At 38.9% G+C, this 21,616-nt stretch overlaps 3 pseudogenes; 2 read left to right on the top strand and 1 right to left on the bottom strand.

Annotated features, from left to right (window-relative positions):
* Positions 1 to 230: 230 nt before the first annotated feature.
* Positions 231 to 1,595, bottom strand: LOC102841500 (annotated as a pseudogene).
* Positions 1,596 to 19,148: 17,553 nt separating this feature from the next.
* On the top strand, positions 19,149 to 19,675 carry LOC102841117 (annotated as a pseudogene).
* A 1,080-nt stretch (positions 19,676 to 20,755) lies between these two features.
* Positions 20,756 to 21,616, top strand: LOC102840737 (annotated as a pseudogene).

Raw genomic sequence — 21,616 nt, 5'->3', positions numbered from 1 at the left:
TTGGTGGCAGTTTAAACCCACTAGCCACTCTGCTGAACATAGTTCTTAAAAATTACAGCCTTAGAATCCTTGTGGGGTAGTTCTCCATCCTATAGAGTTGACATGAGTTGGAATCAGCTAGCTAATAATGTTTCTTTCCCATATCCCCAAAATGGTCATTTTGTTAAACACATATATTTTGGAATTTTTTAATGATAAAATATGCTTATACTGAACAAAATGTGTAGAAGTCATAATTCTGCAACTATAGTTTTGGTGACAACTTCCCAACCATATCTAATCTTCAGGATCTTCTTCCTCAATCATGGCAAGAATAGTATAATTTTGTATTTCAGGACAACAGTCAGAAGGACAGCTGCTATTATAAAAATTGAGGTGTATACTACACAAATTGTTTTATATCGTTCCATTATTCTAGTCCGGAATCAGTGCCCAGCAGAAGAGACACCTAGATTGCTCTGAATATAGTGAAATTCCTTCCATGTCAAAGAGTTCACTGACGGTATAGATGTCACAGCCAACAGGGTCAGTATGGCAAGTCCCACAATTCCTAGAGACACATAAACTTCTCTTCTCCAAACATTGTGTTCAGTCTGGGCATTGTCTTTATGTTGTTGGACCATTGGTATGCCCAGTTTAGCTACTTGTATTTGTAGGATCCTCACATTGGATAGAACAGACTATAAATTGTATTCAGTACAGCAAAAAATAAACTGAGTATCCCAAAATGTTTTTTGTTGTTGTTGTTGTTAACATCCATTTATCCAACCAGTGTGGAAATTTCTTATACTTGGTTCCATTTCAAAGTTGTACAACTGATGCTATTACATTGGGCAAAATCCTCATGTGGCCCTGCAGGATAAGTACTGGACTGCTAACCACAAAGTGATAGTTCAAACCCACCAGCCACTCCTCAGTATTTAACAACAACAACAAAAATGTGATTGCCCTGGTTGTGTAGTGGTTAGAGTTGGGCTGCTAACCTCAAGGTCAGCAGTTCAAAACTACCAGCTATTCTGCAGAGAAAGATGAGGCTTTCTGTCCCCTTAAAGATTTACAGCCTCGGACACCCCATACAGAGTCACTATCAGTCAGAACAGACTCCAGGACACAAAACCATCAACACCAGCCCTGGTAGTATAGTAGTGACTTGTTGGGCTGCTAACTGCAAGGTCAGCAGGTTGAATCTACCAGCTCCAAGGAAGAAAGATGAGATTTTCTGCTCCTTAAAGATTTACAGCCTTGAGATAGGACGACTGGCAATGTGACAAAACAATTGGCAAAACTTGGTTGATGCCTAGGATGGGAATTCTATAAAAATACCATTTATGGATAGTTACAAATGGATGAATTATTTCCTTCAAAAAAGTGTAAAGAAATGTCAGAGATGTTATAATAGCTATTTTACCTGGCAAATGCTTTTTTGACTGAAACTCCGAGGGACAATTAAATTCATCAAAATAGGGTGTTGCTTGGTACAAATGTAAAAGTACAGGTCTTTTCATCATGCTGGTCAATTGGTCATCTTCTAAATTTTTCCTAGGCTTCATTTTCCAAAGTTCTGCTTAGTTTGTGATGTCTCCTCCTCTCTCCATTAACTCTACATGTAGGGTGGCTTCAGCTCCCAATTAGAGACTGGCGGACCAGGGAGCCAGCCCCATGTAGCATATGAGCCCCAGCGCACAGAGCCTCTGAATGGTTTTTGTTTTTAACTTTTTATTGTGAATTGAGTGAAAGCTTACAGAGGAAAATCAATTTTCCATTTAACAATTCATACACATTTTGTTTCATGTCATTGAAATCCCCGCAATTTTTTTGCTAATTTCCCCTTATTGTAGATTGCCTTCCCTTCCCCCAAGTTAATGTAATGCGTCTATCCTTTAGTTAGTATTTTACCCTTTTTCGCCTTTCCATCTCTGGTAACCACCAAAGAATGTTTTGTTTTAGTGTGAAAATCTTTTCTTGATTTTTTTATAATAATTTTTATTTTGTACTGTCAAGACTCCTAGTGTCCCTGTGTAGGATTTCCAAGGCTATAAATGTTAGCAGGAGCAGAAAGCCTTATCTTTGTTCCAGCTGGTGGCTCAAACTTCTAACCTTGGGGTTTGCTATCCAGTGCAGAAACACCACGCTCCTTTTTATGGTTCTGAGTCAGAGCCATCCTGTATATGGTTTCCAAGGAGAGACTGATGGGTTTGAATTGTTGACCTTGCAGTTTGTAGTCCAGTGCTTATCCTACAGCACCACACCAAGACTCTGATACAGTATTTTTCCTTTTGTGATTGATTTCTTTCACTCAACATAATGTCCAGGTTCATTCATGTCATGAGGTGTTTCAGGCGTTGGGTTGCTAACTGAAAGGTGGGCAGTTCAGTGGAAGAAAGATGAGACTGTCTGCTCCCATGAAGATTTACAGTCTTGGAAACCTTATATAGGGTCAATGTGAGGAAACCGCCTGAGATCTGCTGAGGATACTACAACCTTGCTTGCTTGAAGTGAAGAGGACTTAAAATACTTCCTGATGAAGATCAAAGACTACACTTATAGTATTTATTATAGCAGCACTAGGAATTTACAAGCTTTCGAGGTGTAAGATTTGGACATGGTATGGCATAGTGTATTTTAGAAAGGTCATGAATGACAATTTACTAAATCAGCTGCTAAAACACAATAGTATCACTGTTTCCAGTGAAAAACTAAACTAAAAACTACAAGCATGTATCTGATTTATATCACAAGCTGGCCAAGAAGGCCCCTGTTGAGAGCGGATTCCATCTGCTAGTTTTTGCATCCACACCGCCACACCACCATCCCATTCCCAAATTTCAACTTTTACTTTCTGTAGCAGACAAGTTATTCCCATACCGTGTGATTAAAAATAACCCTGTATATTCAAAAACATCAGCTGGCAGAAAAACGTTCTTCTGGTTTGTGTTGTCCAAACCCAACGTTATTTTCCTGGAACCAGGGTGTTTGATCAAATTTCAAGTTTATTTAGATATAAGCATAAATTTTCATTTATAGGAAACTGCTTTTATAATAACAGTTATAATGTTTCTGTTTACTCGACTGGCTGCAGATCACCAAAGGGGTGGGTTACCATGTTACATTAAAAAAAAATCAAAAAAAAAAAAAAAATCAGACATTATGTTGTATTTATAGCAATGAATCCTTGAATCCTTTCCTGGACTAACCTAGTTATTTCTCAAATTCAGAAATGGCTGTCATGATCTTCCATTTATTTCAATGTAGTACTTTTCTTAAACAAAGAATCTGACTGTGTATATGGTAAAAGCAGGGATACAGTCTGGTTGGAAGAGGTTAACTCAGATGAGAAGCAAATGTTACAGATACATTGTGTTGTTTACTCACTTGGTTTCGCTGTGTTTCTCAGATTTGGCTACACATTAGGATAGCCTGTGGAACTTGAAATGCTGATTTAGACCAGATCCATAGTTCTCCAGTTGGGGGCTAATGTCAGTTGGGTGAGGAGAGTGAGTAACTTAATATTTTCTCCTGGGTTCTCCCTTGATTCCATGTGAACAGTTGATGTTAATTTAACCCAACGGTTTTCAAAAGTATGATTCTAAGCCTCACAGAATTTCTGGGTAAATGATTTGAAAGGCAATTCTCTGACCCTAGTGGAGTCTTAAGGAGCTCTGGTAGAGTAGTGGTTACGAATTGGGCTGCAAACCTCAGGGTCAGCAGTTTGAAACTACCAGCTGTTCCGTGGGAGAAAGATGAGGCTTTCTGCTCCCGGAAAGATTTACAGCCTCGGAAATCCTGTACAGGGTCGCTATGAGTCAGAACCGACTCAACGGCACATAACCAGTAGAGTCTTGGTGAGTCGCTGTAGGATAAGCACTGAACTACTAACTACAAAGTTGACTGTTCAAACCTAACAGCTGTTTCTTGGAAAACATGTACAGGGTCACTATGAGTTGGAACCAACTTGAGGGCAAATGGCAGCTTAAAACTAAATCTGGAACTCCAGGAAAGCGGCCCATCAGCTGTGTGTTAACAAGTTTCTATGTGTGCTAACGTTTGAGAACTACTGACCTAAATAGAAAGAGTCTGGATGGAGCAGTAGTTAAAGCACTTAATTGCTAACCAAAAGGTTGATGGCAGTTCAAACCTACCAGCCACGGGTGAGAAAAATGAAGCATCTGCTTCCATCAAGATTTACAGCCTTGGGAACTCTATGGGACAGTTCTACTCTGTCCTATGGGGTCACTATGAGTTGGAATAGACTCGATGACAATTGGTTTGATTTTATTGGGGACCTAACTAGAAACAATAAAAATTCCCCATCTTGGCTGCCTAGTGGAATCACCTGAAAACTTCAAAAAGCTGTCCCCAGAGATACTGATTTGAATTGTTCTGGGGTATGGTTTAGGAATTGGGATTATAAAAACCCAAAACCACTCCCTGGATAATTCTTATGTGGTCAAGTTAAGAACCATAGAATGAAACTAGCAATTCTCAATGTATGATTCCAAACCAACCACATCAGCATCCCCTGGAAACTTGTTTGAAATATAAACATTTGAGTACTGGGGGTGGGGCCCAGGATTCTGTGTTGTTGTTGTTGTTGTTGTTGTTGTTTTTAAACCCTACAGATGATTCTATAACATGCTAAAATTTGAGAACCCCGGTTTAAACACTGCACAGAGTTAGAATCTGGAATTGGAGTCTGACACACACATGCCCACACATGAGGATAAGTAAAAAAGCATTGCTACAAAATCATATAAATCTTTATTAAACAAAAATATCAAAATATGAAGTTATTTCATATTTCATATCCTCCATTTAGGTGTTTACACTTTTGAAAACAGTGTCTCAGTTCCTTAACCCTTCTCTTAGGAATTCTGCCCTATTTCATTCATATCACCCCAAAATGTCAGTTTGGGCATCGTCAAGAAACTCAGATCATGTTCCTTTAAAATGTTCTTTGAGTTTGGGGAACAAAAGAAATTTTGAAGGGGAAAGATTGGTGCTGTAGGGTAGACGGGGTAATGTTTCACAGTGAAAATCTCATAGGACAGGCCTTACTACCCAAGTAGAATAAGCAGGTACGTTGTCACGATGAAACAAACAAAGAAAAATGAACTTTCCTGGCCCCTTTCTCACTAATGCAGTTTTCTGTTTTCTTAAAACTTCACAATAAGCCCTCAGGATGGTCTTGTGTCCTTTGAGAAAATCTATCAAAATTACCCCTCTGGAACTTCAAAAAGCAATCACCTGAACTTTCATAGCTAACAGTTTGCTTGAATTTACAAGGCCTAGCAGATCCCCTCAGAACCCATTATTTTAATTGGACCTTGCTCTCTGTATTATACCAATATATCCAAGATTTGTCCCTAGTTACAATTAATGTTGACTATGTTAACTGCTGTCAAGTTGTTTCCAACTCATAGCAACCCTATACAGGGTTTCCAAGGAGCAGATGGTGCCTTCGAACCATTGCCCTTGCGATTCAAACTTCAGTCCAGCACGTTAATCCACAGTGCCACACCAAGACTCCAGTTACAATTGTTCCCATGAATTAATCTTCATTAGCTTCGATCCTGCTTAAAGACTGATGGAAGATCACCTCTTTGCATTAACTGGTCTTTGCGTAACACTTTACTCACCTATCTTTTTTTTTCAAGGCATCTTAGTGAGACCAAGACAAGTGTATTTATTACTTTGTTGCAGAATAATTTGCTGCAGGCATCCTCTGATCACAAAAACATTGAAACACATTTTGTTTGCAATAAACCCATACATCTATAAACTGGAATGCCAGTAGCAATACTTCTTTGCTTACCCTTGTATTTATATGGTTCCTGGGTGGATCATAGTTCAGTACAAGACTATAGACTACGGTTCATTCGAGAGGCTCTGGAGGAACCCAGTTTCTCTGTCTATATAATTAATATACATTATTCAATTCTATCATTACCATTGTAATGATAGCATTGTAATGCTCACCTGGTGTTTAATTATTTTGCCTTTGTAGATTTGGAGGATGGTCTCATTTATATTTTTGTCTTTTATTTGCTCATTTTCTTGGCCTTTAGAGGCCTGAACATTTTATTTGACATAGGGAAACAATGGGCTTATTTCTCCTCTAAGGAGCCCTTCCCAAGGGAAATTTATTTTGAGAGTCCATGGTTTCTCAAGATAAGCAGCAACTTTCTTAAAACAAACATCAAACCATTAACAACATCAACAAAAACAATCCCAGAATTCAAGTGACTTGATTCAGGAATTTAGTGTAATTCTGGATTAGTTTGGAAGGTACAAAGTTGTTACCATCTGAAAGTCTGGTTGAGTTCAAAGAGACATAAGTGAATGTTGAGTATTTCATTATAATTCCCTCCCCCCTCCTTGTATTTATTTTATTGTTGTTCAGATTCTACACAGCAAAACATACACCAATTCACCACTTTCTATATGTACAAGTCAGGACACTAATTACGTTCTTCAACTTGTGCAACTTCCTCATCTGCCTTTTCTGAGTGATCCTCCTTCACTGGCATAAACTCACTGCCCTGCAAGCAAGCTTTTTATCTAATCTTTGGAGTTGCTGTTGTCAATGTGATCTCATATTAATAGCTCTTATGAGTGCATAATGCACAAGGTAGACCTTTTTTCCCTATTGCTGACTTCATTGCTACGTTTGAACTCATTGTTGCAACCACTCTGTCAGTTCATCTCATTGAGGATCTTTCTCTTTTTCATCCTTCCTCGATCAAGCATAAACGTCCTTTCTAGGTCCCTCCTGATGTTGATGTCTAAAGTATGCAAGATGAAGTCTTGCCATCTTTGTTTCTAAGGAGCATTCTAGCTGTACTTCTGAAATAGATTTGTTTGTTCTTCTGGCAATCCATGTATATTCAGTATTCTTTGCAAACACCATAATTCAATGAAATTGATTCTTCTTTGATCTTCCTTATTCATTGTCCAGATTTTGCATGCAAAATTGAAATTTTTGATGGCTTGGGTTAGGTGCATTTAGTCTTCAAAGTGATATTTTTTGCTTTCTAACATCACAGCAGGTGGCTTATTCATTCCTTTTACCACATGATTGTTGTTGTTGTTAGGTGCCATCAAGTCGGTACTGACTTATAGCGACACTATGCATAGCGCAGAACAAAACACTGCCCGATCCTGGGCCAACCTCACTACTTTTGCCACACTTGAGTCCATTGATGCTGCCACTTGGCCAATCCATCTCGTTAGGGGTCATCCTCTTTTTCTCTGACCCTCCACCTTACCAAGCATGATATCCTTCTCCAGCGACTGGTCCCTCCTGACAATATATCCAAAATATGAGAGATGAAGTTTGGCCATCTTGGCCTCATGTTTTTCCATTTCTATAAACAAAGGTGTTGAATTTTTATTAGGATTGCTTTGAATCTATAGATTGCGTTGGGAAGCATTGACATCTTAATGATAATTAAGGCTTCTAATCCATGACCGTGGAACATCTTTCCATTTGTTTAAATCTTCAATCTTTTACAGCAATATTTTATAGTTTTCATTGTACAAGTCCTTCAAATTCCTGGTAATATTTATTCCTAGATATTTTATTTTCTTAGATGCTATTGTAAATGAAATTGTTCCTTAATTTTATTTTCAGATTTCTCATTGCTAGTGTAGGATTCTCAACTGATTTTTGTTTGTTGACTTGAGCCCTGCAACTTTTTAAATATACTGTTGGATTCTGTTTGTTAATAGTTTGTTAAGGATTTTCCATTTATATTTGTAAGAGACATTGCCTGTACTTTTGTTTTCATGTGGTGGCTCTGTCTGGTTTCAGTATCAGGGTTGCGTTTACTTTATAGAATGAATTAGGAAGTATTCCTTTCTTTTTCTTCTGTTGGTAGAATTTAAGGAGCATTGATATCCATTCTTCTCTAAATGTTTGGTAGAATTCTCCAGTGATACCATCTGGTCCAAGACTTTTTTTTAGGGGGGATATTTTGATTACTGATTCAATCTCTTCAATTGTGATAGGTCTGTTGAGACTTTCTATTTCCTCTTGAGTCAGTTTGGGTAGGTTGTGCTTCTAGGAATTTGTCCATTTTATTTATGTTGTCCAATTTGTTGTCATATAGAACTGTTCATAATATTCTGTCATAATTCTCTATTTCTATCAGGTCAGCTGTAATGTCACCTCTTTCATTTTTGTTATTTGTATCTTCTTTTTTTCTATGTCTGTCTACATAAAAGTTTGTCGGTTTTATTGATATTTTTAAGAAACCAAGTTCTGGTTTTATTAGTTTTCTTTACTCTTTTTTCTGTTTTTGATTTATTTCTGCTGTGATATCTGTTATTTTCCTTCTTCTGGTAGGTTTAGGTTTAGTTTACTTTCTCTTTTTATTCCTGGAGTTGAGTTAGGCTGAGATCTTTCTCTTTTTTCTGTGTGTAGGTATTTATTACTATTTTGTTTTCCTCTGAGAACTACCTTTCCTACATCCCATAATTTTTTTTTAATGTTTTATTATGAGTTATGTGATAGTTTACATGGGAGAACATTAGTTTTACATTCATTCTTTCATATATCATTTCATTGCCATGGTTACAATCCCCTCCATGCATCATCAACCAACCAAAGGGTATACCCTGCAAGCCTGCCCCCCACACCCCTACCCCCTGGTCTTCAGCATACAGTCCCTCTCCCTCTCTGGATCTAAAGTCCTCAGCTGTTTCATCTCTCCACGTTATCATCTCTGCCTCCATCTCAGGCATCACTGCTTTTCTGGGTAGGGTCCCGCACTCCACTCTTCTCCATTAATGGTCCTAGGGACCTCCGCTCCTAGACTGGAAAGTTAATCACTCCCTTCCTTGCTATAAAGGGTCTACCTTTACATTTCCAACCCTCACAATCAGTCCTGATAACAATTATTCACTATTGTATCACAAGAGACCCATCTGCATTTCATTTCATCAGCCCCGCCTAGACAGATTGGATACTACTCACTAGAGATTCTGCCTTCCTCCTGGCCCTATGGCTCTAGGTTCCCTCTTGAAAGCTTGTAAGCCAGTCACTTCTTGCCTTTGTAGCTTCCCCTCCCGCCCCATTTTGGGTAGCCAATGTCCAAGTTGCCCATCCCTGTCTACTCTGTGGGGAGGCGGTGGGAATGATTCTTGCTGTAAGGATTTGTTCCCTCTTTTGAGCTACTGCATCCATAGGTGTAGGCATCCCATAAATTTTGATATGCTGTGCTCTTATTTTTGTTTTACTCTGAGAAATCTTTTGATTTCTTCCTTGATCTTGTTGTTGTTAAGTGCCGTCAACTTGGTTCTGACCAATAGTGATCCTGTATAGCGTTTCCAAGGAGCAGCTGGTGAGCTTGAACCACCGACCTTGCAGTTCAAATGGCATTGCAGTCTGACTCATTAACCCCCAGTGCCACACTAGGACTCCTTCCGTGACCTGCTGGTAGTTTAGTAGTGTTGTTTCCATATTATGTATTTTTCACATTTCTTTCTGTTATTGACATCAAAAAAACTATCTTCTCTGACCTCCGTTGTGGTCAGAGAAGATAGTTTGTAGGATTTTAGTTTTTTTTAGAATATTTTTTGAGACTTATTTTGGGACCTAAAATGTGGTCTATCATGGAGAATTAGCCATGTGCACTGGAGTATAATGTATATGGTGCTGTTTTGGGTTCCATGTTCTATGTATATCAATCATCTATCTATCTATATCTGTTAACTCTAATTGGTTTATAATGTCATTCAGTTCCTCTGTTTCCCTTATTGCTCTTCTTCTATTTTGTTTATAGCTATTCTGTCTAATATTAAAAGGGGTGTATTGTAGTCTCCAACTATTTTTGTAGTACTATCTATTTCTCCCTTCAATTCTATTAGTGTTTTGTTTATATATTTAGGTCTCCTGATGTTGAATGCATCTATATTGATGATTGTTAAATGTTCTTTCACCCTTTCATTACTATATAATGTTCAAATTTAGCTCTCTTGACAGATTTTGTCTTAAACTCTATTCAGTATGATATTAAGATATAGCTTAGCTCTCTTTTGATTATATTTGCATAGATTTCCCCCTCTACCTTTTCACTTTTAACCTATTTGGGTCCTTGGGTTTAAGGTGTGTCTCATAAAAAGCATACAGAAAAAAAAAATACAATTGGATTATGTTTATGTATTTATTTTGATGTTGTAGGAGAATATTAAAAGTACAATGGACTGCCAGAAGAACAAATGAATCTATTTGGGAAATATAGCCAGAATGCAACGTATTATCAGGAGGGACCATCCCTGGAGAAGGTTATTATTCTTGGTAAAGTGCCGGGTCAGTGAAAAAGTGAAAGATCCCTAATGAGATGGATTGGCACAGTAGCAGCAGTAATGGGCTCAGCTGTAGCAGTGGTTGTGAGATTGGCACAGGACTAGGCAGTGATTTATTCTGTTGTGCATCAAGTTGCTGTGAGTTGATACCAACTCAATGGCATCTAACAATAACACTCTCTTTTGATTGGAGTATTTACTCCATTTACATTTACTGTGATTACTGATAAGAAATGATGTAACTTCTGCCATTTCATTTGTTTTTTTTGTATGTGTCTTAAGCCGTCTTTGTCTTTGTTCTTTAGTACTGCTTGCTTTTGTGTTTTGTTTATATAGTGTAGTGAAACTTTTTGATTTCCTTCTCATTTCCTTTGCATAGTTTTAAAATATTTTTCCTTAGTGGTTACTAGGAAATTATATTTAATCATTAGCATGTATAACATTCCAAGGTTGGTTTGAAACACAGGATTGGCAGTTCAAATTCACCAGCTGCTCCTTGGAATGAGCTATAAGTCAGAACCAGCTTGATGGCACTTTTACAACAAAAACAACAATATTTGACATTCTAAGGGAAATTGGGAGTCCTGGTGTGGTGCTACAAGATAAGCACTGGACTTCTGACCACAAGGTTGGTGATTCATATCTACCAGCTGCTCCTTAAAAACTCTATATAGATTCACTATCAGTCTGAACTGACTCAATGGCACTTAACAGCAACAGGGTAAATTAAACAAATAATCTGTATGTTGAGCAAATAATCCAGGAACTGGACTATATAATGAAGAACATGTAATAGGATTGGAGGAAGGCTCATTAACAGTCTGTGATACGGAGGTGATACAACCTTGTTTGCTAAAAGTGAAGAGGTCTTGAAGCAGTTACTAATGAAGATTTTCTTATCCTGTAGCATTTGTTATTGTTTTGTTGATTTTTGCCCATCTACAGTTCCCTGCTGCTTTCTTCTGCTCCTCAATTCAAAGCCCCTAAAGTTGAACACCATTTCCTTGTTGTATTTCTTACTGTATTTGTAAGGGAAGGCCAGAACGATAGTTTATTTACATCTACATCTTCCCAAAATTTCCATCATTATCTTTTGATAGATACTCTTGAGGCTAAGGTAACTTGCTTCCTCCTTAAGTAACTCTATTAGTACCAAATCTCTCTACCAGCAAAGACAAATAGTCTTCTAGAACTGTGGTTCTCAAAATGTGTACCATCAACAGCAGCATCACCCTGTGCTCCATGTAATTCTGATACATGCTAAATGTTGAGAGCAATAAACCATGAAGGATACTTGGCTTCTTATCTGGCAGGGCAGTATTGTGTTCACCCACTGACATCCTAGTGTGATACTGTAGGATAAACACTGGACTGATAACAGCAAGGTTGGAGGTTCAAACCCACCAGCTGTGCCTCAGAAAAACTATACAGGGTTGCTGTGAGTCTAAATTGACTAGACGACACTTAACAACTGACATGCCAAATATAACTCAATGTTATTTCATAATTGCTTTCCCTTTCTCTTTCCATTCCGGAAGCCATAACCTTAAGTGAGGTTCAATCTTAGCAGATTCCCAGCTCCAGGGCATCTTTCCCTCATGTATGTGTTCTTTTTGTATCACGTCAATCATGTGTGATGAAGATTTAACATCTCTCTCTTCTGTTTTTAAACTGAACAGATTGTCTTATCCCACTTCATTTGTCATTGTGGGCATGGTAGCCATTTGTCACAGGTTCATTCTGCCCTGTGTCCTTACACTGGAGACCTTCTTCTAACCACTCTGTCACGGACCACCACAGTCTCTCCAGGTTTACTTTCTAAATCCATGAATGTCACCAATGACAGCAGTGGGAATAAGGCAACAAATTGCGCAGAGCCCATTGCATTGGCCTGTACAACTACTTTTTATCTCAGCATCAATCAACATATTCTTAATATCTTGAACTTAAAATGCTGGGTCTTGAAGAAAGGATTCCACGAATAAACACGTGGAGGAAGCCACATGGAAATTCCTTCTGTAGAGCAATGTGGATGGTCCCAAGTGTTGAACTTGATACAAATTAGGAGGGAAGAGGAAATCTGTTCTTTTCATTCATTTGTTTTGGGGGGGGGGGTGCATCCACACAGTTTAGTGCTGTGGCCTTGTTGTTGTTAAGTACCATTGAGTCAGTTCTGATCCATAGCAACCCTGTATGGGGTTTCTGAGGAGCAACTGGTGAGCTTGAACCACTGACCTTGTGGTTCAAAGCTACTGTGAATTCCAGCGTATTAACCCATAGCAACACATGAGTGTTCAATTCAAGAAGGTAGAATATTTTTAGTATACAATATGGCATGGTGTTTAAAAATTCTTTTAATGCTTTAACAACGGTAAAGTAAGATCTTTGTGTGTATACATGTATATGTGTATGTGTGACACACATGCACATGTGTACCTTAAGGGAATATGAGTTCACAATGATAAAGTCCAAAGGATTATTAATGAATTATTTCTTCAAAATTATATCTACTCCTTTTCTCTATGAGTTCTTAAATACCCTATTTCTCCCTGCTCCCCCCGCCCCCCATACACACCCGGGATAATAATACTTAAATTTATTAGTTACTTAGGGTATATGTCTAGAGTCTCTGGGTGGTACAAGGATTAATGTGCTCATCTGCTAACCAAACAGTTGGAAACTGGAGTTCATCCAGAGGTGCCTGAAATATAGGCCTGGTGATCTACTTCTAAAATATCAGCCATCGAAAGTCCTATAGAACACAGTTCTACTTTTACACATGTCACCAAGAGGAAGAGGTGATGTAACAGAAACTGGCTGCGTTGTTGTGTATTCCTACTTGGTAGCTATAATCCTCAGCAGGAGCGCTCTGCTGTATCCAAAGCATAAAAGTGCTTTGGAGAATATTGGTAAGGGTTGAGTTTTGGTGAAAGAATTTTTTAAAAATGTAATGTTTATAAATTAGAAAAGATTAATTAAAAAGTTAATTCTTCTAGTCAAACTTCAAGGGAAAAAAAAAAACACCTCAATAAATGTTACAAATGGGAAATAAGTAGTGATAAGAAAGTAAGAGAAGTTTTTTTTTTTTTTTTTTAAGTCTGTGTGTGTTTAGCAAAAGTTTTCATCCAACCAAAGGCAACCTGAATAAAATACTAAAATAAATAAATTAAGATAAACTGATAGAATGCAATTTTTTTTTTCTTTCTTAAATGATTTATTGTGAATTATGTGACAGTTTACATGGGGGAACATTAGTTTTACATTCATTCTATCGTATATCGTCTCATTGCCATGGTTACAATCCCCTCCATGCAATCCTTCCCCCGTGCCCCTCAGGTCTTCAGCACACAGTTGCTCTCCCTCTCTGGATCTAAAGTCTCCAGCTGCTCCATCACTCCACATCATCAGCTCTGGCTCCATTTCAGGCATCACTGCTTCTCTGGGTAGGGTCCCGCTCTCTGCTCTTCTCCCTTGATGGTCCTAGGGACCTCTGCTCCTAGACTGAAAAGTCAATCACTCCCCTCCTTGCTATAAAACGTCTACCTTTACATTTCTGACCCTCACAATCAGTCCTGATAACAATTATTCATTATTGTATCACAAAAGACCCGTCTGCATTTCGTTGCATCAGCCCCACCTAGTCAGATTGGATACTACTCATTGGAGATTCTACCTTCCTCCAGGCCCTCTGGGTCTAGGTTCCCTCTTGAAAGCTTGTAAGCCAGTCACTTCTTGCCTTTGTAGCCCCCCACCCCCCATTTTGGGTAGCCAATGTCCAAGTTGCCCATCCCTGTCTACTCTGTGTGTGGAGGGTGTGGGAATGATTCTTGCTGTAAGGACTTGTTCCCTCTTTTGAGCTACTGCTTCCATAAGTGTAGGTCAAGTTCATCAAATTGTATGAGAATATTTTTTTTTTTTCCCTCTTCTTTTTACTTCTGGTTGAGCTCCGATCATCCAGTCATCGAAGCCAGGGCAAGTAGGTATTATCTGCAAGTGTGGGTGTCCTTATGCATATGCCCTCTCTTATCGGCTGGATGTTTCACTCTCCACTCTAGTCCTCTGTGGCTATGTCACTGACTCTGGGCCCAAGAGTCCCCAGGTCTTGCCATAGAATACAATTTTGGTTAGGGTTACCAACTTAAGAAGTACTTACTAATATTATTAATTTCGCTAACACCTATAAAATATGAAATGAAATCCTAAAACTGTTGTTGTTGGGAACCCTCATATTAGTTCCAACTCATAGAGACCCTCTGTCCAACACTGTCTGGTTCTGCACCATCCTCACAATTGTTGTTTGAGTCCATTGTAGCAGTCACTGTGTCAATTCATCTCGTTGAGAGTCTTTCTCTTGTTTTGTTGACCCTCGACTTTATCAAGCATGGTAGACTTCCCAGGAACTGGTCCCTGCTAATAACAAGTTCAAAGTTTGTAAGATGAAGTGTTGCCATCCTTGCTACTAAGGAGCATTCTGGGTGTACGTCTTCCAAGACAGATTTGTTTGTTCTTCTGATGGTCCAATGTACTTTGAATATTCTTCTCCAACCCCATAACTCAATGCATTGACTCTTCTCATTACTTCTTTATCCATTGACCAACTTTCCCAGGCATATGAGGCAATTGAAAATAGCATGACTTCAGTCATCAAAGTGACATCTTTGCTTTTTAACACTGTTACAAGGCCTTTGGCAAAAGATTGGCCAAATGCAATAAAAATTCGCTCTATTTCACAGAGGACAAAAACATTTAACTCAGAGCTTCAACATTTGTGGATTCTCAAAAACTAGATTTGAAGGTAGGATGCTTTGGATCTTTAGCATTTATTAGGGTAATTGTGTATGGACTGAAGAGATGACATGTGACCGTACATATAAGCAAAGATGAATCCAGCTGTTTTCATAGCCAGATACATTCTGCTTTTTAAAAATCATGTCATGTGTTTACACCTTATGAAAAAAATCTGCTAACTCAACTTTCTGTCTCTATCTCTTATTCATTCCAGAAAAATATATTAATATTGTTCTATATACTTTCCTCGGAAACCCTGTACAGGGTCGCTATGGGTCGAAACCGACTCGACGGCACTTAACAACAACAATATACTTTCTATTCTAATTACTGAATATAATTTAACAAATGTAAATCTATAGCAATCAAAATGTCTAAATATTTAAAGAGTGCTATTAGAGAGCACAGAGGAGTGAGATGACTCCATAGTATAATCACTGGACTACTAACCACAAGGTTGGTGGTTTGATCCCACCAGCTGCCTTCCGGGATAAAGATTTGACTTACTGCTTCCACAGAGATTTACAACCCCAGAAACCCTATACAGGGTCATTCTGATGTAACCAACATCATGGAACTTAACAAGAGAGCAAAGGAATACAGTATATTCAATTGCACATTCTACTAAGACTTGAGGAAGTGAATAATGTTTTCTAGAATGTACTTTCAAGGAGGGTGAATGTTCAGCTACTGCATATGGGAGGATGGCTTATGGAGTTCCAGCACAGTTGCTAGACTAAGAAAAGGACTGAAAAATAAAAACATTGTTATTTTGTGCTATCAAGTCTATTCCAAGTCACAATGACCCTGTAAAACAGAGTAGAACTGCCCCATAGAGTTTCCTAGGTGACATCGGAGTTCCATAAAGGAAGCAATAGTAGCAGTGACTTCTGTGTATTTGTTGTGATATGGAGATGGGATAGAATATCTAAAGATATTCTAAAGGGGTCCTGGGGGCTTTTGCCTCACGTATACAGGGTGGCTATGAGTCAGAACCAACTCAGTGGCACTTAAAACAATGACAATTACCCTTGGGTTCCTCATCTCTGCTTTATGTTCTTACATCAAAAGAGGGGGGAAAAATCACTCTTTAACCAAGAAGCCAGTATAAAACTACATTGATTTTATACAGTAACTCAGGTAAAAAGATAATATAAGGAGTTAGAAGCCCACTGGTTTCAGAGACAAAATCTGTGAATTCCCTATTGGAGGTTTACCTAGAGCCTTTTATCCTGTGAAATTGAATAATTTATAATTATTTTTCATTTGCTTGTAATCAATAGCTATAAACACAAAAGTCCTAAATTTATGAAACACTTAGAAACAAATGCTAGTGAAGATGTTACAGTACCCTGAGAATATCCAGACAATCTAGGAAAATGGAATTTCACTTCTGCTGAATGCAACTGTCTCCAGATTTGGATGCACAGTGGCTCCTAATCTTGTTTTGGTGATGCTTTAAAACTTATCTCATGTATATCCAGGCTGTCTTGAAAGTGCAAAGTAGTTGAATTATTTTAATTATAAAAATAATGTACTGCAAATTAGTACTTGAAGATTGTAATTGAGTAAAGAAAGTACTGAGGAAAAGAGGGTGTTGCGAATCAAACCGATTGCCAGAGAAAGCTCTGGGGCATATCTCTTACTTTTTTCTATCCAGTCTTCCTCTCCTAAAACTGGCGGAAAGAATAAATAATACTTCCTCTGTCTTGGATTGCTGTGAGGGTTCAAAATTGTGCCTGGCACATGTTAAGTACCATGCAAGTGTTCGCTAGTACTTTCAAAAAGAATTTAAAAACTTTTCTCTTAGGAACCAATCTTTCAGATCAGGCAGCAGAGAACTTCCAAAGCAAAAGTTATATACAGTGCTTGACTTAATAAATATTGATAATAATAATTTCTATTCAGTTACTTTTCATTTGTGTCTGATTTAACTTTTTTCTGGGTCAGTAGTCTTGAATCCAAAACAGAATAAATCTACCCTTACATTGGGAAACTATTTCCCAAAGTGTGTTCCTTGAAATACCGCTTCAAGAGAATATTAGTAGATAATATGTGAGAAAAGGGCTTTGTGGCTAATGAGTGCTCAACTAGACAAATGCAAATAAGGCTTTTTTGCTAACGACTCTAAGCTGGAAAGGAAGGTTCCCAAATGCATTTGAACCCCTGACCTTGTGATTGGCAGTACAGTGCTTATCCTATGGAGCCACTATGTTCCCCAATATCTGTAATATTGTTGTTAAGTGCCATCAAGTCAGTTTTGACTCATAGCAACTCTGTATAGGGTTTCCAAGGAGCAGCTGATGAGTTTCAATCGCCAGCGTTGAGGTTAGCAATCCAGTGCTTATCCTACAGCGCTACACCAGGACTCCAGTATCTGTAGCATTGTTGTTGTTAAGTGCCATCAAGTTGGTTCCTACTCATAGAGACCCGGTATAGGGTTTCCAAGGAGCAGGTGGTGGGTTTGAACTGCTTACCTTGTGGTTCACAGTCCAATGCTGATCCTACAGCACTACGCTCATTTGACTTTTCAATAAAACAAAAATAAAAATACAGTGAACCTTAACTCAACTAAAAAACCCACACAGGCAGAGGTATTCTTATGTTACAGAAGAGGACCCAGGCTCAAAGAAGAGCAATGTGGTGATGGGTTCAGGCATGCAGTCGTGTAATGGCCGGTACTTGAAATCCTTTCCCTATTGTACCACGCTGGTGCCTGTTGGCTTTCTAATGAAACAACTCCCTCAAGGCAAATGCCAAGGTACTGTACATTTGATTTCAATAAGAGAGTAGGTAGTGGAAAAGCACCTTTGTGTGGCATAACATGCCACAAGGCAATCTCATGTTTGAGATGGAGTGTGTAGAGAAAGCAGCGAGCATGAGTAACAGGACAAAGCTGGCCTTTGGTTAACATTCTGGTGTGACATTTTTTGGCAACTCTGTGATTTCTGATTTTTTTTTTTTTTTTTCTCATCAAGGAGCCAGCTCTGAACTCTGTTAAGAACTCAGCTTTTTTATAAACATATTTACAGCACTGCATACTCAGGGAATATAACTCAGAAGCACAACTTTTACTAATAAAGAATTGTTTTTGTTTGTTAAATGGTGTGGAGTCGGTTCTGACTCATAGCAACCTTGTATAGGGTTTCCAAGGCTTTAAATCTTCACGGGAACAGAAAACCTCATCTTTCTTTTGTGAAGTGACTGGTAGGCTTGAACTGTTGACCTTGTGGTTCACAGTCCAGTGTTTATTGTATGGAGCTATCTCTCTCCCAATAAAGAATAGCAGAGGATTTTTCTTTTTTTAGGTCTACTCAAAATAATGCTTTTAACAAGTAGCACTGGCTCCTTTGTATTATATTGTTTTCTAGAGACACTGTGACATAATTATTTGAAAAGGAATCATTCCTTCTTTCAACCTCCTTGTAAGTGATAGTATATATATATATACCAAAAAACAAAAATGAAGCAAACAAACACACAACCCAAACAAAACAAAACAAGCAAAAACTTAAGGGTAACCTGGTGCTTGGAATTTATTTACTCATTAGTAGATCAATAGTAATAACAGCTTTTGTTTTCTGAGTAATTTATTTATCCAAAGATCATACTAAATACTTTGTATGATCTATTTTAAGTCATCTGTGACACTGGAAGGTAACTGAGTTGAATTGTGTCTCCCAAAAAGTTCTAAACCCCAGTACCTGTGATATGAACCTGTTTGGAACTAGGGTCTTTGAAGATGTTTTTAGTTAACATGAGAGTGGGCCCTAATCCAGTATCCGTGGTGTTCTTGTAAAACAAGAAGAGACATAAACAAAGGAAAGATTGCCATGTGAAGATGGAGGCAGAGATTGAAGTGATGCACTTACAAGACAAAGCATGTTTTGTTTTTGTTGTTGTTAAATGCCATCAAGTTGGTTCCGATTCATAGTGGCCCTGTATAGGGTTTCTGAGGAGTAGCTGGTGAGTTTGAACCACTGACCTTGTACTTCAAAACGACCTTGTGGTTGAGCGCTTGTCCTGCAGTGCCACACCAGAAGTCTCCACCATTCCTTAGTGCCAACAAAATGATTACTGATATGCTCTTCAAACTTTTGCTGCTCTCTCCCTTTTCCAAGGGATGTTTGAGAATCTTTTTGCCCTCCATCTTGTAGGTCAGCTGGTTAGTCTCCTTCACATGACTCTCCTGATTCCCTATATACTGCTTTGAATATAGTTGGTTCAATAAAGGAATTGAAATGCACCTGCATTTGTCAGATAGAAAGGGACTAGACTCATTACTTTGGATTTGGTTTGCCCTTGACTTTTCTCATAGCAGTGCAGTCCTCATATATCATTAGTGACTGCCTCTTCTCCACCATCTTTCCTTTATTCATTATCAGAGCACTAATGAAGTAAAGACCCCTGGCAAATTGGACCCTTCTCAGTTGTACCTCTTCTCCTTGATGGTCTTCTTAAGCAGCAGCCTCATTCACGAGATGGTCTATCTACCATCTTCTCCAAGTGCTCAATCTCTGCAGAGATGTTTGTTTCACCACATCCATCTCCTGCCAGAAGGAAGGCTGTTGAAGGACACTGACTTCACCTGCTTCCACAGGAGGCAGGTGGGATTGGAAGGAGGATATGGCAACTCTTCCTGTTTACTTCCTCTTACCCAAGGAAGGCAGAACCCAATCTGTCAAAGGCCCTTTGCATATTTCCTTCTCTTTGAGGCACTGCGACTTTGTCTCTGACACACTTAAGCAGAATCTTGCCATCACCAGTGGATTTTTAGCACCATGGGTCTGAAAGGACCACAGGATTTTCTGAAGTTATTTTTTAGCACATGTGGGAAGCTGTGCCTGGACTGAGTTGCATATTTGTTTCCCTTCCTGTACAATCTACCCTCCCAACTCCCCTTCCTGCATTCCACAAGTGGATGAATGGATTCTATAAATCGACCTGTTGTTATCTGTGGATTTGTTGTTTTGTTTTTCTATAAAACACAGACAGTGCACTTGGCAGGTGAAGGATAATCTCAGTTACTCCCTTTATAGTCATCACTTTCTTGTTTTCTGTAACTCATGTTAAGGATTGTTTGTTGTTGTTAAATGCCATCAAATTGGTTCTGACTCATAGTGACTCTGTATTGGGTTTCTGAGGAGCTGCTTGTCGGTTTGAACCGTTGACCTTGTGGTTCGCTGTCCAGTGCTGATCCTACAGCACCAAACCAAGTGTCCCTTAAAAGCCACCCAAAAGCTAGAAAGAGACAGGGGAAACTCTTCCCCTTTTGCCTGCAAAGCGAACACGGCCCTACTAACACCCTATTTCAGATTTCTAGATTCCAGTGGGTTTGGATCTTTTGGTTTTAGATTGGATGTTATCAGGGAAGACCAATCACTACAAAATGATGGCATGTGTGGTAAAGCAGAAGGTCAGCAAAAATGAAGGAAACCCTCAGTGAGATGGACTGACAGAGTAGCTGCACCCATGGACTCAAACATGCCAGTGATCACAGGGGTGGCAACAGACAACGTTTCATTCTATGATACTTAGGTAGTCATAAATCGGAATCAACTTGACAGCAACTAACAACACATCTTCAAAACTGTGAGACAACGAGACGCTATCCACTTCCATCCATCACGCAGACCCTGCTTGAGTCACCGCTGCTCTGGATGATGGGGAGAATCTGGTGTACCAGGTGAAGTTGGCCTAGCAGGCTGAGCCATACAACGAAATGGTGGAATCAATGAAGAAAGCAGCAGGAATGGATGTGGAGTTGACAGCTGAAGAAAGGAATCTCCTATCAGTTGCACATAAATATGTGACTGGAGCTAGAAGAGCCTCCTGGGAATCATCTACAGCAATGAACAGAAAGAAGAAAACAAGGGAGGAGAAGACAAACTAAAAAATGAGTCTGGAATATCAGCAAATGGTTGAGACTGAACTAAAGTGAATCTGTTGCAACAGTCTGGATGTACTGGACAAACACCTTATTCCAGCAGCTAATACTGGCAAGTCCAAGGTTTTCTCTTATAAAATAAAAGGCGACTACCATTGGTATCTGGCTGAATTTGCCACAGGGAATGACAGGAAGGAGGCTGCAGAGAACAGCCTGGTGGCTTACAAAGCTGCTAGTGATATTGCAATGACAGAACTTCCACCAACGCATCCCATTCGCTTAGGTCTTGCTCTCAATTTTTCTGTATTCTACTATTAAATTCTTAATTCCCCTGACCATGCGTACAGGTTGGCAAAAGCAGCTTTTGATGATGCAATTGCAGAACTGGATACTCTGAGTAAAGAAAGCTATAAAGACTCTACACTTATCATGAATTTGTTATGGGATAACCTGACACTATGGACTTCCGATATGCAAGGTGATGGTGAGGAACAGAATAAAGAAGAGCTGCAGGATGCGGAAGATGAAAATCTGAGACATAAAAGCCAAGAAGAGAAACCATCGCTGATCACCCGGCTCCTCCCCATCCAAGCCCTTGGAAATTCCCCCACTGTCACTGAGAACCACCAAATCTGA

This window comes from Chrysochloris asiatica, unplaced genomic scaffold, assembly GCF_000296735.1.
Source record: "Chrysochloris asiatica unplaced genomic scaffold, ChrAsi1.0 scaffold00001, whole genome shotgun sequence".
In the NCBI taxonomy this organism is placed as follows: domain Eukaryota; kingdom Metazoa; phylum Chordata; class Mammalia; order Afrosoricida; family Chrysochloridae; genus Chrysochloris; species Chrysochloris asiatica.
Note: the sequence above shows the minus strand (reverse complement) of the source record. Positions and strands in the feature narration are given on the sequence as shown.